This window comes from Protopterus annectens, chromosome 1.part1 (assembly GCF_019279795.1).
Source record: "Protopterus annectens isolate FY-2018-M chromosome 1.part1, PAN1.0, whole genome shotgun sequence".
NCBI lineage: Eukaryota > Metazoa > Chordata > Ceratodontiformes > Protopteridae > Protopterus > Protopterus annectens.
Window position 1 is genome coordinate 619,979,973 of NC_056726.1, and position 18,349 is coordinate 619,998,321.

General features: G+C 40.2%; 1 protein-coding gene across 1 annotated transcript in view; it reads left to right on the forward strand.

Annotated features, from left to right (window-relative positions):
- The window catches only part of EYA4 (EYA transcriptional coactivator and phosphatase 4), a 3,122,134-nt gene that overhangs the window by 2,199,703 nt on the left and 904,082 nt on the right, over nucleotides 1-18,349 (forward strand). The window lies entirely within an intron of this gene.

The following is an 18,349-nucleotide window of genomic DNA, read 5'->3' on the forward strand; positions in this document are numbered from 1 at the left end:
CATTAGTCATGAGACCAATGTGACAAGAACTAAAAGTCAGACATCAGCAGTATGCATGCACACGTACAACAAACCATCTCCTACTAGCATCTTGGGCTCTACAGGCAAGCCAGAGAGAGCCATCACAGCAAAGTGTTAACACAGTTCACCATATAAGTGGGGAGAAAAAGGGATATATTATAGGTAGAAAAAGGGGGAATAGCTAGCAGGAAAACAAACAGAAGAGTAACCATAAGAAATGATAGAAGAGCATTTTGGGGGGTGCACATTTTAAGTATTTTGAAAAGAATGGTTAGATAAGGAAGTTAATAACAAGCTTGTCTGAGAAGGCTAGAAGGAGTAGAGGAGGTATTAGCCAGACAAACAACCATTAAATGCAGAAGTAGAGAGACAGTGGTGGTATGGACAGATAAGGTGGAGACAACAGTGAAGGGAGGACAGCTGGTGCTGGGGTGATTTGGCAGGGGACTGGGTGGCTGTCTGACTAGCCTAGATGAAAGCCCACCCAAGCATCACATGGGGCAAGCTCAACATGTGGTGGTCAGTTGGTCAGGGCAACTAGTTGCTTAATTGTACTAACTGTGCCAAGATGTGCTCTGTGGTACTGCTGTAAGTGTTCTACTGCTGGCACATCTTGGACACAACCAGCTTCCACACCTGATGCAGTGGGACCATGGAGGACATCTTCAGGCCCTTCTCAGAAGAGGGCTCTCTGCCACCTTACAGAAAGGGAGTCACCATAGAAGCCATCATCAAACCTTCAAGTTCACCTTCTTTAGGGTGATCTCCATTCTCTGATAAGAGTCAGGCCTGGTGACTGCTGGTGACCCAACAGCAGATGCATCAGCTGACATAGACCCTGATGCCCACTGCTGTTCCTCAACACATTAATACAGATGTATATTGCAGATAGAATTGTAATTGCTCATTCAGTCATGGACATAGTATTCATACTCCGCCACCAACCCAGGCTTTTGGCTCTAATGAGACAGGCTGCCTTGTTGAAGTTATGCTCATCAGATTGCAAAAGAGGGTAGGGAGACACCAGTACTCTGTGAGCCTGTTATAAGGAGTGAAGTCAATAGACACATGGCAAAATTACAAATATAAAGTACATATAGTAAAAGGATGGCACACTGTCCCTTGCCTTTTCCTTCCACTGGTGAACTAGATCAGGGTGGTACAAAGCTGATGCCAATGACATCACTCACCACCCTACCAAGGTACTACCAGACATCCACTTAATATAATGGGCTACCATAATGCCCTACCAAATGCTACTTATAGTTCCTGTACAGCAGATATGGAAAAATTCTGCTCCTCGATTCACACCAGGCAAGATCCATACTGAAACTAGCACCTGAAGAGGTCATGTACACTTTACTGATTTTCACGAGGAAACAAATGGTAGCTTTGTGTGTATGGCTGCACATTTGATATCATGTGATATGCATAGTTCTGCAGTAGTGATGCACTAGAAAAGGTATCAGTAGCACAGATTTGTGTTAGTATGGGTTTTGCAGACTGTATGCACAAACATGCCCCAGGATGGGAAGGGACAAGCATGCTAATGCTGCTCGTTTGTTATAATGCAGTGCGTTATGGTCACAATTTAGAGCCAGTTGAGGTAAATTCCCCTCATTAGCACAATTGCCCATTTGCAGAAGATCACATTAAGACCAGCAAGTCATGAATATAACTGGAGAAGGCATTGAACTTTGACTTAGTTATACTGAAGTAAGACAAGATGCCTGACAATGCATGTCTTCACCGTTTTCTGATCACTCATGGTGGCTGGCAGCAAGTGAGACAGAGGCACCAGTAGATGTGGGGAAGCTGGCATAAAATAAAGGCACGGCAGGTAAATGCCCAGTTACGGGTTGCTCACTGTGACAGGGACCACAGCATAAGGGCATGAGCAGTAAATGAACACCTTTGGGGGAGGGCCTGCACTGTGGTCTTTTTGCACAAAATGCAAGATGTTCTACAGGAGACACAGTGGCCCCTGTAAATATGTCATGGCAAGGCTGTGCAAATAAATTTTGGGGAGTGGCACAAGATGTGCATAGCACTACCAGTTATCAGCAAAGAGATACAGGAAGGTAGGCAATGATAACATACCCGTTGCTTCTCTGGATATAAGACAGGGTGGAAATGGTCACAGAATGACAGCAGACATGTGCTTGGCTACGAAATTGGGGGGGGGGGCATTACAGATAGATATGGATCAGTCAAGGACAGTTGAGCACACCCACACACACATACTATGCACACATGCATACACATACACACACTTAACATATTCCACAGGTGTGCATGTCTTCTCAGTGGCTCATGAGAGTTGTAATGGATGGAAATTTTCACCAACGAGGGTATTGCAGACCCTACACATACACATATCATTCACTTTGTGAACAAGGGTAATAGAGCAAGGCTTTCTAGGACCAGGTGTGGTAAGGAGTAGTGCAGGACATCAGTGCAGTGGGCAGCTATAATAGGACACTAGCACAAAAGCAACTAAGGGATATTGATATGGCAGTGCATGCAGAGACATCGGGTACATGTCCACCTCAGAAGGTAGACCACAATAAATAAGAGGATTGCATGGGTTGGGGAGTTCATGGCATTTTTTTTTTGTATTTTGCGTTTTTTAACCTTGGTGGAGCACTGATTACAAATAATGATTTTCAGTCTCAGCCCAGGGTGGGGGTGCACCTGGAGTACAAATAAAAATAGACAAGTGCAGTGTTGATTAAAAATGTTGCTACCAAGAATACACACAGGTGCCACGATATAGGCTGTTTTATCACTTGCAGCACTGATTGGATTGTATATTTAGAATACTGTATGTGTATGTATGTACCTTTACATATTGGACACTATTCAGGGTCAGGATTAGAGAACAACTGTCAATAGATACCAAAAAAAAAATGGCCATGCTCTTTTTAGACCCATATTATAACATCCTACATCCCTGGTATAGATAGGTGTATTTACAGAAAATTAGATAAATTTCTTCTACATGACAAACATAAAAACTGCAGAGAAGCATTGTTTTCCCCTGGTGTAAATAATGTTTTATAAGTTCAATTGTTTAAGTAAAATATATGTTTCCCAATCCATTTTGAAACTAAGTGTTTTCATCTTTTTCAAGATATTATGTGCACATTGTTTTTACAAGGATGGAATTTGGTCATTTTATATAAAAGACAAATACTGTATTGTACATTTATTCAGATTATTAATATGGGGACCTAGAAGCCCCTCCTTCTGTGCGGAGTCTGCATGTTCTCCCTGTGGTCGTGTGGGTTTCCTCTGGGTGCTCCAGTTTCCTCCCACATCCCAAAGACATGCTGTAGGTGGATTGGACACTCTAAATTGGCCCTAGGTGTGAGTGCATGTGTGTGTGTGCCTTCTGTGGAAGGTTGTTCGCCGGGCTGGCAACTCGACACCGTAAAACTCCACTGTCAATCATGAGCGGACGGGTGATCCGCTGTGGCGATCCGTAACCGGGAAAAGCTGAAAGAAGAAGAAGAAGCCCCTCTATTAGAATGATACTTAGAAATTCACTTGTTTTGGATGAGCATTTATACTTGTAGATTTCATAGATATTTGAAGGCCATTCATTCATGTGACCATTCATGTCTTGCCAGTACCCTCCCCTCTAGTTGTATCTCTGTTCTCCAGCTAGACCATACCAATCAGTTCCATAGTAAATTTGTGGCTACATATCCAGTCATCTAAATAATGCTTAAAGAAAAATAGGCAGTCATGCTGCTTAACATTACAAAGGAGTTTTATTCCAGGGGTTTGGGAGATGCTGGGTTAGAAACTTATTTGTGCACTATGTTTTATTTATCTACGATGGTGGTGCTGCGTTAGCGTTGTTGCCTCACAGTAAGACATTGTCCTGCTCGATTCTCAGCTAGAGCGTCTTCTGGGTGGAGACATGCGTGAATGGGCGCACCTTCATTGAAGGTTGTTCGTCAGGGCCGGCAACTTGGCATGGAAAAATCTACTGCCAATCATTAGCGGACCGGAGTTCCGCTGTGGCGACCCCTAGCCGGGAAAAGCCGAAAGACACAACAACATGTTTTATTTATCTGTTTGCAAAGATTTGATTTGGCTCCCTGGTTCTAGTATAGGAGGAGATATTAGATTTGTAGAGATACAGGAGGTCTAAGACAGGTGTTCTGGATAACTGTTTAGTTTAGTAAATAGGCATGTATGAGACTGTTTGCTTTACCCATTTAATATCCTAAGTGATTTTACATTTTTCCACTAATCCACTAGATGGCAGCAGTATTTAGTTTCCTCTCTATTCTTATGCATTTTTATAATTAGATTTTATATGCATATACGCGTGTATGTTTGTATAGTCTGTGTTTGTGCCTATATATGAATGTATGTGTGTGTGTGTGTGTGTATATATATATATATATATATATATATATATATATATATATGTGTGTGTGTGTGTGTGTGTGTATAAACATATATATTCAGTTTTTATCATTTGTATGTATACATTGTCTGGTAGTACAAAACTATATGAATATCCATAAACTAAGACTCTGTTTAGATATCTAACACAATTATGCTGGTCTATTTTGGTTAATGTTTAAAATCATGTCATTTTCTGACTGTCATGTGATTTATTAAGGTTACTGAAAAACTTGGAGGAGCACTGTTCAGATTAATTGCCAAAGTCAGTTTTATCTGCAAAGCCGGTCTATTTCATCCTTGTCTCTGAAATATCAATGTCAAGTTGTGAATCTTTTGCTGTCTTTACACTGTGCTACTGGTTTTGTTGCCATGTAGTAAAAGCCATAGTAAATTCATTAATAGGTACTAAGTTTTTTAAATTTTAGTTTAATATCTGTATTATATCCATCTTGCATGTGCACATCTACAACTGATTATTTACTCATAAAATAGATAAAAACTGTGTGAGTCATACTTCAGGAATTAACCAAATTATCTTAAAAACATTGCACTTTGTCTGTTTCTTCCCATCTAATACCTGTGTGGTATATGTTATTTTGCAGCCTCCTAACACACACACACACACACACACAAACCCTCAACAGGATACATTTGTGCATACCTGACTATTGTTCATTCCTGCTCTTGGAGATGGTTCAGGAGGTTATAGGGAGAGGATCATTGCATGGTCCAGGCTCAGACTGTCCTGTACCTTCTCACCGTCTGGTCTTGATAGCAGACACAGTTGTTATGGTGTGATATGCACACATAAGGCTGCGGGTTTTATAGTGTACTATGACATGATGGTGACTCCTGAGCCAGCAAGTGTTCTCAGATCTGATGCTGGAAACTGAATCTTTGTTGCTTGGCCTTGGAGTGGTGGGCAACACCACTAAGGTCCAGCATAGGTTCATAGGTTGGTACTAGGCTTTCGGCCCTAGGGCCTATACAAGCCTAGCCATAACAATTCCCTGGATATTTCTTCCCACAATATTTACTTCCCTAGACCCATGTCTAGCAGGGCGACTGACGTGATCCCTGGGGCGAATTTCCTATCTCCCACACAATCGTCAAGGTTCTTTTTGAAGAGGGCCAAGGAGGTGCTCTGCTTGACATGTATGAGCAGTCTATTCCAGAGTATGGGGAGCCTGTGGATCAGGAACTTATCCCTCCAGCATGTTTTGTTCATTATGATTACAAGGTTTAGATCCCTGGAGCGTGTGGCTCTGAGGGATTGGGATTTTTTTAAGTGGGGCATGTCCAACAGCTCAGGGTTTGACATGGCCCTGTATGTTAAGCAGAGATCGCCTCTGAGTAGACGATATGCCACAGAGTATAGCTGGAGTTTTTTTTAGACGGTCAGCATAGGGCATCTGCTTTAGGCCTGTAATTCTTTTAGTGAGGTACTTCTGTGGCCTTTCCAACTGTTGCAGATGTCTTGTGAGGTACATACCAAATGGGGCGTTGTACTCTATAATGGGTCTAATAAGGGATGAGTACAGTGGGACAATGACTTCCTTTTTTCTGGATGAAAAACCCTTAGTGATGAGGTGTGCCACATAGAAGGATTTCCTGACTGTTGTGGCAATGTGGTTATTGAAGGTGAGACCACTGTCTACCTGTGTCCCTAAGTCTCTCATCACACTTTCAGTGTTTAGTGTACTGCCACCTATGTGGTAATTCATGGGTACATGGTTTTTCCCATAGGGGATAACTATACATTTCTTGGCATTAAGCTTGAGCCCATGGCTCTGGCACCAAGCATCTGTTTCTGTAAGGCCCTTTTGTAGAATATCCACATCATTTGGGATTCAATAATGGCTCCCAGTTTGCAGTCATCTGCGAACTTTGTTAGCCAGAGTCCCTTAGTGTTGGCCTGTACTTCAGAGAAGTAGATGCCAAACAAGAGTGGTCCCAGGACTGAACCCTGAGGTACTCCACTTGTCACTTGTCTAGAGCTGGATTTGGAGTCTGCTACTTTTACAGTCTAGGTTCTGTCAGTAAGCCAGTTGGCAACCCATGGAGTGACGTAGGGATTTATGCCCAGCTTAGTAAGCTTATCTATGATTCCAGAGTGGGGGATGGTGTCGAAGGCCTTGGCAAGGTCCAGATAGTCTGTGTGGACCGCCTTACCCTCGTCCACAGCTCTGGAGTCTGATTCAAAGACAGCAGTCAGGTTCAGGAGACATGATCGGCCCTTCACGAACCCAAACTGGGTGGGGGCCAGTGTTTGAAGGTTGTCAATGTCTTTGTTTATAAGTTCCATGATAATGCGTTCCATGCCCTTGCAGATCAGGCTTGTCAGACTGATGGGACGGTAGTTCCCAGGATCCAAGGTGGATCCCTCCTTGTGGAGTGGGATAACTGTAGCTGTGCACCACTCAGTGGGCAAGAAGCCTGAGGTGAGGCTATGATTAAACATGACACTTAGGTGAGGTGCCAGTTCATTTTGTAGTTCATGTAGTACACAGCCTGGGATGTCGTCTGGTCCCATGGATGCTGTATTCTTAGCTTTGGAGAGTGCAGTTTCTACCTGTGTGGCCATAATTACTGGAATTTGGCAATCTTTTGGTATTGAGATGGGCCCTTTAGGGGGTGAGAGGGGGGTGAAGTTTGCACTAAATCAATCTGCCAATATATTGGCAATATCCTTGGGATCAGTATATTTAATGCCATTCTGTTGTACCTCAGAGCAGATCTGAGCATTGCCATTTAGATTCTTGACACAACTATAGAATGCCTTGTGGTTGTCTTTGGAATCTTTGGCAATTTTATTTTCGTAACTAGCTTTGGAGGATTTATGAGGGATCTCAGCTTCTTACTGAGGCTGGTAAGGGAGTTTTTTTGCATCCTGGGATTTTCCTATTTTTTGCAACAGTTTCATCCTTCTGTTGTATAGTTAGTTTATGGCAGGAGACCACCAGATTGGCTTCCTTTTTTTTTTTTTTTTTGGAGGAGAGCGCCTTGGATCTTCCCTTTCTGTAGCTGCACCCTTCACAGATCTTGATGACAGATGCTTTGTTTGCATGCTGAAATACCCACCTAGGTACTTGTGGTACAGTAGGTATTGTCTCTCCTGGAAAGCGTGTCCTACATAAACCACTTTAAGTTCAGAGATGGTCATCAAGCATTCCTTCTTTCAGTAGTCCATGTCTCTAAGGAAGTGAACTAGTTGGCAAATGCTCTGAGATGAGTGTCAAAATTTCATCTGGAACTTCTGATACAGAGGCCATTACTGTTCAGAGTTTTCTGAAAGTGGGACATTCTGGAGATTGATCTCTTTTTCAACTAAGAGAAGACAGTCCTCCCCCTTTCCTGTAGCAGACAAAGGGGCTTAACAGGGAATGCAGTCTGTCTCCTGTGGTATCAGAGTTTCCTGTAGTTTCATAATTTCGTAGGGTCATGGATTAATACTAGGCTATTGATCTGGGTGAATATTTGCAGTCTGATGCAAGATCACCAATCCCAATTATGACAGACATGAATGATTAATACCCCGTTACAACCAAATTCAGTGAGGACTTGAGATGCCGAACCAAGAGGTTCCCATAGTTTCATAATATCATAGGTTCATGGATTAATACTAGGCTATTGATCTGGGTAAACATTTGCAGCCTGATGCAAGATCACAAATCCCAGTTATGCACAGATGTGAATGATTAATACCCCTTTGCAACCAAATTCATTGAGAACTTGAGAGGCAGAATCAGGATGTATTTAATACCCAAATTTGACCCCTTTCAGTGGGGGCTTGAGAATCCAGATCTTGGATTTATTTACGATTGCCCATCCATTCATGATGGGGCCACTTTGATTTACATCCAAAGTAAGCCTGTTATCTGGGAGAAATATCTATCTCATCAGCAGGTCCTAATTATATTTTGTTGGAAAGTTAGATGTCTTGAGTGGATGCTTAGGTTGTTGTGTGTTTTGTGGATGTACAGGAGGTTACATAGGACTGGGTCTTTTGAGGTTCTGTAGGCCAGACAGAGGTTGTCTCTCGGGAGTCTGGAGGAGACTGAAAATAGCGAGATTGCTTTGAGTCAATTAGTGTAGCTGAAGAAAGTCATGGTCATTGTCTTTGTGCTGAATCATATGCTTATACATGTACATACCAAAGGGGGAATTATGCTCTGTTATGGGCCTTGAAAATATACCCATGGTGATCATTCTGGCCAGACAGAAGGATTTCTAAATGATAGTGGATATATGGTGATCAAAGTTTAGTTTATTATCAATGAAAGTGAGCAGGTGATGAATGAGTCATCATTTAAAATGCTATCATCTGTGTGGTAGGTGAATAAGAACCTTTGTTTGCCAAAGGGGGGCAATGCTGCATTTCTTGGCATTTAGTTTAATGCCATGATCCAGGCACCATTTGTTGGTAAGTGTTTTGTTCACCTGCAAAATATGGAAGTTAGATGAGGAGTTAATGGCTGTCAGAATTTGCAGTAGTCTGCAAACTCTGTCAGCTACAGGCCTTTGGTGCCAGCCTTGAAATTGGAGAAATAAGTACCGAAAAGAAATGATCCTATGAACCATCATTGGGGACACCAATGATAACTAGTCTTTTCAATGAGAGTGTACCACCAGCACTAATAGTTTGTATTCTGTCAGTAACCCAGTTTGCTATCCAGCAGGTAACACAGGAGTTTACATTTAGTTTGATTAGCATCTTGATAATGCCAGCATGTGGAATAGTATCAAAGGCCTTACAGGTCCAGATAGGTAATGTGAACCAAATTGTCTGCATCTAATACGTTAGTGACCTTGTTCAAACAAGTTCACCAAGTTCAGAAGGCACGATCTGCTTTAACAAACCCAAAATGGCTTGATTCCAAGGCTTGTAGTCTGCCTGTATTCTTCTCAATAAGTTCCATAATGATGTGTTACATTGCTTTAAAGGTAGCACTGGTTAGGCTTGTGGATCTGTAGTCTCCAGGGTCAGTAGTAGACTTCTCTGTTGTGGAGTGTAATGACTACAACAGTTCTCAGTACCTGTACCATGAATCCAGTGGAGAGGTTGATAATTTACAATACTTTACAGACTTAGTATTAAGTCTACAAGACAGTGTCTGGTGTTTACATGGAGGCAACATGGCACATTATCAGGACTCATGGAACTAATGTTTCGACTTAGGAAAGAGAGAGAGAGAGCACTCAGGACTTGTTAAGAATTGATCATAGGGGGTGGCATGAGCATGCTAATTTGTTCTGGAAAGTTAGGGGTGTGGCCAGTTTGTTTAGTTATGAATTATATGTTTAAGTATGAATTATGGAATACATTTGACATAGAGGGGCTTCAGTAGTCTGCTATGATGTGATACAAAGTTTTATTCACTGTGGGAAGGACATGAAGGAGTTGAAGGTCATTATCCTGCCTTAGGAGTCTGGAGGTGAATTGACTTCTTAGGAAGACTAACATGCCCTCTCCATTAGCTCTCTCAGTTTCAGTGCTGGGTCTAAAAGTGCAGTAGGCATTGAAACCCTGCAGTACAGGGATCCTATCACTATTCTGAAACCATGTTTCGGTAACTATATACATAACTATATTTTCAAGAATTAGGAATGCCTGTAAGGAGTGCAACATCCTGTTAATGCTTCTAGCATCAAGCAGTGCTACCTTTATGTAGTATTGATTTTCGTCTCCGTAGGTAATTTGAGGTGACAGACCTTGCCTAAAAAAGGCAGTAAGGGATAAGATAAAGTCTTAGCCAAACTACTGATGTTGTGAAGAGAGATGTGCAGTCCATCCCTAGTAAAGCAGTTAAGAGTTTTCAGTCATCTCCTCCCAGGTTGATATATATATTGGCAAAACTACACACAGATTGAACCAATAAGCCAAAATACATCTGCCATAGAAGTAGAAATCACAGGAAAAGTTTATTCACCTCTAGCGCCTTGGCTAAATATGCCTTCAAGGAGTAAAAACAAGATGTGTTGCCTCAGTTTATATACATATCAGCACAAGCGTCAATTAACATCATACTAGAATAACTAATCAATCATGTATTTCCCACTGCACTCATTGTTTAACCCCATAGGTACCAATGTGTTATATTTCAGTATGTATGCAGTTTCTTTATGTAGCAATTTATCCTTAAGTTCCATATTTTCCCCTATCCCCACTGATATTTGTTCCAAGATACAGCCTCTTAGGCCAGTTGAATCACTATTATGGAACTTTTTAAAATGCACACCAAGTGGCCTTTCCATCCTTTCATTTTTACATCTCTAATGTGTTCCTGAAATCTCATTTTGAACATTCTGTGAGTCTGTCCTATATAAAATAATTTACAAGGAAATTTGATGGCATAAGTTACACCCTCAGTATTGCATATAAATTCTTCTGTTGGATAAACTGTAGCACTATTGATAACAGAAAATGTATTAACAACATTTTTACATATAGAGCATTTGCAACACTCAAATGTGCCTCTTGTAAATAAACATGCCTACTAAATCTGCTAATCAGGAGGATAAATTTACTATGTAGCACCATACCTGCTATGTTACGTCCTCTTTTATAAGAAATTTGGGGATACATTTTAATTCTACATGAAAGTTCCTTATTTCTCAGTAAAATTAGCCAATAATATCTTGAGTCATTGAGCTGTTCACTCAGTATATTATAGGTCATAACAAAATAAATGTCCTTACTTTTAGTTTTCCCTTTTTCCTTCAGGCAGGGAAACTTTCTGCCATCCCACATAAACATAGGCCCTGCATTATTCTGTCTTATATTTTCTTCCATATTTTTAAATTCCTATGGACTCCCCTTACATTTATCTAGGACTCTCTTTAATAAGCACCTTATTTTCTCTTTTTTCATAGCCCCTATTAACAAACATTCTTTCCATTTTATATGCTTCTTTCAAAAATGTTTCATCTTGATTACATAATGTGTTTAATCTTAAGAATTCACTGTAAGGTAGTGCTGAAATAATGTGAGGGGGTGACAACTAGTGCCATGTAAAAATATACTGTCCTCATTCAACTTTCTATGTACCGAAGTCCAGATATAACCACCCTCTGAGCTAACTAGATCTAAGTCCAAGAATGATACCTGTTTACCCATTTGTATATCATCAAAATTGAAACCAAATCTATTAACCTGAAGATCTTGAATAAACTCCTGAGTTAACTCACCCCCCTCCTCTACAAACAAAATTTAAATCATCAATGTAGCGATAATATTGAATGACACGATTCTTAAAAAAACATATGTGGATATGGGTCTACTTCACATAATCGAACATCCAAATGTTCGACTTTCATATGGCCGAGACCATATGATCAAACATTTGAATGTTCAGCAATGTGAAAAAAACTAAGCCCCCCTGCACCCTCACACCCCCCGCTATTTAAACATACCAACTCCGAGATCGCACTACATTGTGGTAAAGGGGAATCTTCCCATTCTGCACTCAATGGAGATGCCCATTCAGACCGTTCAAACGTTTAAAAGTTCAATCATATGGTCCTGGCCATATCAAAGTCGAGCTTTAAAAAGTTTGACCATTTGAAGGGGACTCGTTGACATATTCCAGTTCAAATAGGGCCATTGTAATGTTGGTATACATGGGAGCAAAAGGTGTCCCCATTGCCGCACCTTTAATTTGATGAAAAAGTTCATTATTGAAAGTAAAAAAATATATATTTTTAAGACAAAATGACAATAATTCAATAATATAATTAGACAGTGGATTATTCCCCCCCCCCCCCAAAATAATACACTGCCTGTATACCATGTATGTGTTGAATGTTAGTATATAAGCTTTTTACATCTATGGTCAACCAATATATATCTTCATCCCATTTTATTTCTTTAGTTTTATGTAAAAAAATCCTGCATATCTTTAATAAAAGAAGGACTTTTTTTTTCACAAAATGAGTTAAATGCTCATGCAAAACCACCCCCAAATTATGTAAGAAGTACTTTTGTGTTGACACTGCAGGGCAATCACTTAATTTTTCTACCCCCTTATATATCTTAGGAAGACAATAAAAAGTGGCCACTTCAGACTTATTAGGGTTCATTTTTTTTCGCAGTATCTTCTTTAAAGAAATACCCCAAACAAAAACTTTAATCCAATAAAAGAAAGTACTCTTTTATGGATTCATGATATACTTCTACATCACATTTTTCATAAACCACAGAATCACTCAAATGGGTATAACACATATCTAAATATTGAACATAATTAAGCAATACAGTTTTATTCAATTTATCTGCAGGTTTTATATTTAATTCGCAATTGTTCCGTAAATCATTTAAACCTATCCAATGGTTTTTAGACAAATTATATTTTACCAAACATTCAGTTTCAGTAAAATGTTCAGACAAGATTTCTGAGGAATAACTAAAAGCTGTAACATAACTTTATATACCTTAATTTGTAAATAGTGGTATAAACATACTATTACACTTCACCCCTTCAGTATCTAATTTACAGTAAACATTACATTGTGAATTATTCAAATCATTTCATCAGAGATGCAGGAAAAAAACAAAGTTTCAGCACTACTGTCTAATTCATTAATATCCCATTCTAAATGTTGTTTGTTAAAAAAAAATCAGTAAGTGTAATTTTAGTCTAAATAATTCACATCTAAAAACATGAAAATGATGCAGCACTGTAAGTATAAACTTTAAATCAAGATTTAAAACAGTTAAAATCTGTTCAGGTAACTCACAGCCAGAAAAATAACCACTAAAGAACGTACATTCAGATTGTATGTATCATTGCAATTTTGTTTTTTTTAAATCACCATTAGACCATTCTTCTCCTTAATATTGTCCCCAATTATTTCTGCTTCTTTTCTTCTGATTAATTTGTTGTCCTTTATTCAAATTTTTCCAAAACTGTTGCTGATGTATTTCAAGGTCTTGTGCTGATGGTAATGGCGAATAAGATTCTTCTTCACTATCACAATCTGTAATTACTTCCGTGTCTTCCAAAAAATGAAGGAAACCTTAGAAGGCATTTTAGAACCTTCCCTAGGGTATGATGATGTCCTGGGATTTGATTTCTGTTTCCATAGAAATGCCCTGTCATTGTTGTAATCATGTAAATCACGTTTCAGCTTATCTTTTTTATGATCAATTAAGTCCTTCTCATAAGACTTAAATGTTTTCTTTTATTTCTAAAAGGACAGTGTCAAAATGTGAAGACTTAAGATGTCCATTTAATTCAGAATAAATCTTTATGACCTCCTCCTTCATTTTCTTCCATTTCAACAAATCTCTTTCTAGCAAAATTTGAACCCATTCTAACTCCTTGAATGCTTTTTTAGCTGAGGTGAATAAACTTTTCCTGTGATTTATATTTCTGCAGCAGTTGCATTTTGATATATATATATTGGGCCATTCTTAAATAACAGCAGTCGTTTTATATATATATATATATATATATATATATATACACACACACATATATATATATATATATATATATATTATATATATTGGGCCATTCTTGAATAACAGCAGTCGTTAAGCCAGTGGTTAATTTTGTATTAATTGTGGCATCATTCTTGATGATGATATGATACTCCTGAAGGCTAATTTGTCTGCAAGATCTAATGTATTTTCAGAGAACCCCACCATGTCCGTCTTGATGTGATCCAAGAGAATTCACTCCCCTGTGCACAATGACCAGGTCACATGAGCACCTAGGTTAAAGGCCCTTGAGAGCCCTAGCAAAATTGCAGATTGGGGCACTTGAGAGGCAGCTAACCATCACCCTGTCTTAGCTTAGCCTGGTAAGTGGTGCAGCTGTGTGTCTGCAGTGTCAGCTAATACCAGGACGTCGCCAGCTATACTGACTTGTCTCTGCTGCCTTAAGGGTTTCACTTTGCTAGGTAAATAACCCTTTCTGTAGTTGTGTTAGAGTGTTTTGTATGCTGATTTTGTTCTGTTGATGAAGGGTTTTGTACAGGATGTAGGTTTTTGGGCTTTGAGTGGTGCCTAGACCTAGGAGTCCAAGGATGCTTGGGTAATTTTTTTTTTTAACAACCTCAGTGTATGACAGTTTTGTGTTGAAAGTCTGGGGATATTTCATAGTTGTGAGTGGGGCTAAGGCAGTGATCATGTGTAACTGATTGAGAGAGATGCCTATTTATACCTCTGACAGACCGAGTACCTTGAGTTCAGCACAAGTTTGTTTTTAGTGAGCATGTGGCAGTAAGCTTTCTCCCAATGTTGGCCAGAGAAGATGTGTACTGAGAGTTAGTGAGGGAAATGAAGAGCTGCTATGGGAGTATTTAGAGAGAGAGGTCTGTTTGATTGGTGATGTTTCACATGCCTGTCCATGCAGATAAGCCCAGATGGCAACTGGGTTGTGCAGACAAGTGCAGGAAACATGAAGCCCGCACAGGTAAGCATGAGCTGTTTACACAGAGCAGAAGTGACTGTCTAACTCTCAGGGTTTAGAGGAAGGCAGACTTCAGTTAACGGTATATAAGAGAAGGATCTTAACTGAAGGCACTACCAGCTGTGGAACTAGTACCACCAAGGTACTGCACTCAGCACAGTAAATAGTAAACAAGAAAACAGAACCTATGAAAAACAAGTGAAATCTGATGCTAAAGTGCACCCAGTTACCTAGCATATACAACAGTCAGCCCAGGTCTCACTTAGATTAACTACCACTCTGTCCAGCCTGGCCAAACAGAATAACTGAGAAAATGCAGAAGTCAGTAAAAATGCAGAAAAAAGTTAGGTGATTTAAGTGCAAACACATAAATGTACTTTTCTGAGATTTTTGTAAAAATAATCAGGTACAGAATCTCTTAGTGGGTGAGTACAGCTCTGTACCCATTTCCTGCATTTCTGCTTATTATGTTTCATGCTGAGTTCAGGGGAAAAAAGAGATCAAAAGTCATTCTTGGCACCATTGGCAGCTAACAGGAGTGTAGATCTTCTACTGTTAAAGGAACTATCTCATTCATAGCAGAATATGTCTACTGTAAATGGAGGAACTGCTGGCTTCGCTTCAGTGCTTGGTTGATGACGTGGATCTTCTTTTTCCACTGTACTTTCTGATGATGGTTTCAGAGGAGAAAGAAGCTGCCACAAAGTCCGCTAATTGGCAGGCTTATTCTTCCAAGAGAAAATGGTCCCGAGTTTGGGCAAAGGAGTGCCATTACTATTTGGAAGGCAGCATTATGGACCTGTGCTATATGGCTTCTTAAACAATTTTTTAACACCTTTATTTCATTATCACTTGTGACATAAGCAAACTTACATTTATTAAAAGTAATCAAACCATATTAACAAGTTCACACTTACAAACATTGTACAGCACATGGCTTACAATCAAAATTGCAAAGGCTCGAGTTTGAAAGTAGTGTGGGCGAAAGGCAGTTTTCAAAGTTGCACAGTGCTGAACTGGAGTAATATAACTTCATAATAATGAACGTAAAGTTTGATTCGTTATTATGAGTTCAGCATTGTGAATGGAGATCGTGGTACAGTGAGGATCAGGGAAGTTACCCCTTTCCTCACTGTACTGTGATCTTGGAGTTTGTATATATAATTTGCGGGAGGTTGTGTGTGTGTGTGTGGGGGGGGGGTCATAGGGGGGCTTGCCCCCCTACTAAAACATAAAAAGACGTACGGACTTTCAAAACCAGAAGTCTGGTATGCTGAATGTCAAATGTCATGTTTACGATGTTCAACATACTGGCTAGATTTTGTTTTAAGTTTTTGGATTTTCGTTTTTTGTTTAGGTGGCAAAAGATTTTGCCTTCGAGATTATGATAGTAAACCACAGCATATATATTGTTATATGTCCTGTAATATAAGTAACATTACATAAATTATTCAATTCTTGCCTTCTCCTAAACCTCATTTCTCCTTCAAAACATTATTCTGCATATATTGTTCCCACAATTTCCATTTTTTTATGTAATTTTCTCCTATCATAGGTTCATAGGTGGAGCCTATATAAACCTAGCCCAAGAAGATTCCCTGGCATCATGCCACCCAAAGTTAGTTCCCAGTGCCCCTGTCAAGTAAGGCCACTGAAGTGATCCCCAGGGTGAACTTTCTATTGCCCATCCACTCATCAAGATTTCTCTTAACGAGGGCCAGTGAAGTGCTCTACTTGACGTGAATGGGAAGTTTGTTCCTGAGTATGGGAAGTCTCTGGGTTAGGAACCTGTCCCTCCAGCATGTTTTGTTTATTGTGGTAATGAGGTTTAGGTCCCTGGAGAGTGTGGCACGGAGAGATTGGGATTTCTCTAGGTGTAGCATATCTAGCAGCTCTGGATCAGACATGGCTTTGTAGGTCAAACAGAGATCGCATCTAAGTAGGTGATAAGAGACAGAGTATTGCTGGAGTTTTTTTTAGTCTGTTCGTATAGGGCATGTGTCTAAGGCCTAAGATCCTCTTAGTGAGGTATTTTTGTGGGCTTTCCAGTTGTTGTAGGTGTCTAGTGAGGTACATACCAAGTGGGGCGTTGTATTCTATAATAGGTGTAATGAGGGACGAGTAGAGGGGGATTATGACCTCTTTCTTCCTGGATGAGAAAACTTTTGTAATGAGGTGTGCCACATAGAATGACTTTCTGACTACAGTGGCAATGTGGTTATCAAAGGAGAGGTTGCTGTCAACTACCGCCTATGTGGTAGTACATGGGCACTGAAGTTTTCCCAAAGGGAATGACAATGCACTTTTTGGCATTGAGCTTAAGGCCGTGGTTCTGGCACCAGTCATTGGTGTGAGTGAGGCCTTTTTGTAGAATGTCTACATCAGTTGAAAAATCAATAATGGCTCCCAGTTTACAATCATCTGTGAACTTAGTCAGCCAGAGTCCCTTTGTGTTCACTTGAATTTCAGAGAAGTAGATGCCAAACAGGAAAGGACCTAGGGCCGATCCCTGTGGGACACTACTTGTAACTGGTCGGTAGTCAGATTTGGAGTCCGCTACTTTCACAGTGTGGGTTCTGTCAGTGACCCAGTTGGCAACCCATCTTATGACATAGGGGTTTATGCCTAGTTTAGTGAGTCTATCTATGATTCCTGAGTGAGGGATGGCGTTGAAGGTCTTGGCAAGATCTAGGTAGGCTGTGTGAACTACCTTGCCCTCATCCACAGCTCTGGTGACAGACTCAAAGACGTCTATCAAGTTTAGTAGGCATGATCTACCTTTCACAAACCCAAACTTGGTGGGGTCCAGAGTTTGGAGATTCCCTATGTCCTTATTTATAAGGTCCATGATGATGTGCTCCATAGCCTTACATATCAGACTCGTCAGAGTAATGGGGTGGTAGTTCCCAGGGTCTGTAGTCACTCCCTCTTTGTGGAGTGGGATGACCATAGCAGTGCACCATTCTGTAGAAACAAAGCCTGAAAAGAGGCTGTGAATTGAACAGGGTACTCGGGTGTGGTGCCAGTTCACTTTGTAATTCATGTAGAACACAGCCAGGGATATTAATCCGGTCCCGTGGAAGCTGTATTCTTGGCTTTGGACAGTACGTTTTTTTACCTGTATAGCTGTAATAATAGGGACTTGGCATTCCTCAGGTATTGTGATAGGCCCTTTAGGGGGTGAAAGGGGGGGCAAAGTACGCACTGAAGCTGTCGGCCAATATGTTGGCGATATCAGTTGGTTCTGTACATGTATTGCCATTGTGCTGCAACTCTTAGCAGATGTAGATTCTTGACATAACTATAGAATGCCTTGTGGTTGTCTTTAGAATCTGCAGCTATTTTTTTTCATAGCTCGCTTTATCGCTTTAGGGGATTTGATGATGGATTTCAGTTTTTTGCTGAGGCTAACAAGAGAGTTTTTCCAGTCTTGGGAATTCACCCTTTTCTGCAACAGTTTTTTTTCCTTCTGTTGTAGAGTTTATGTT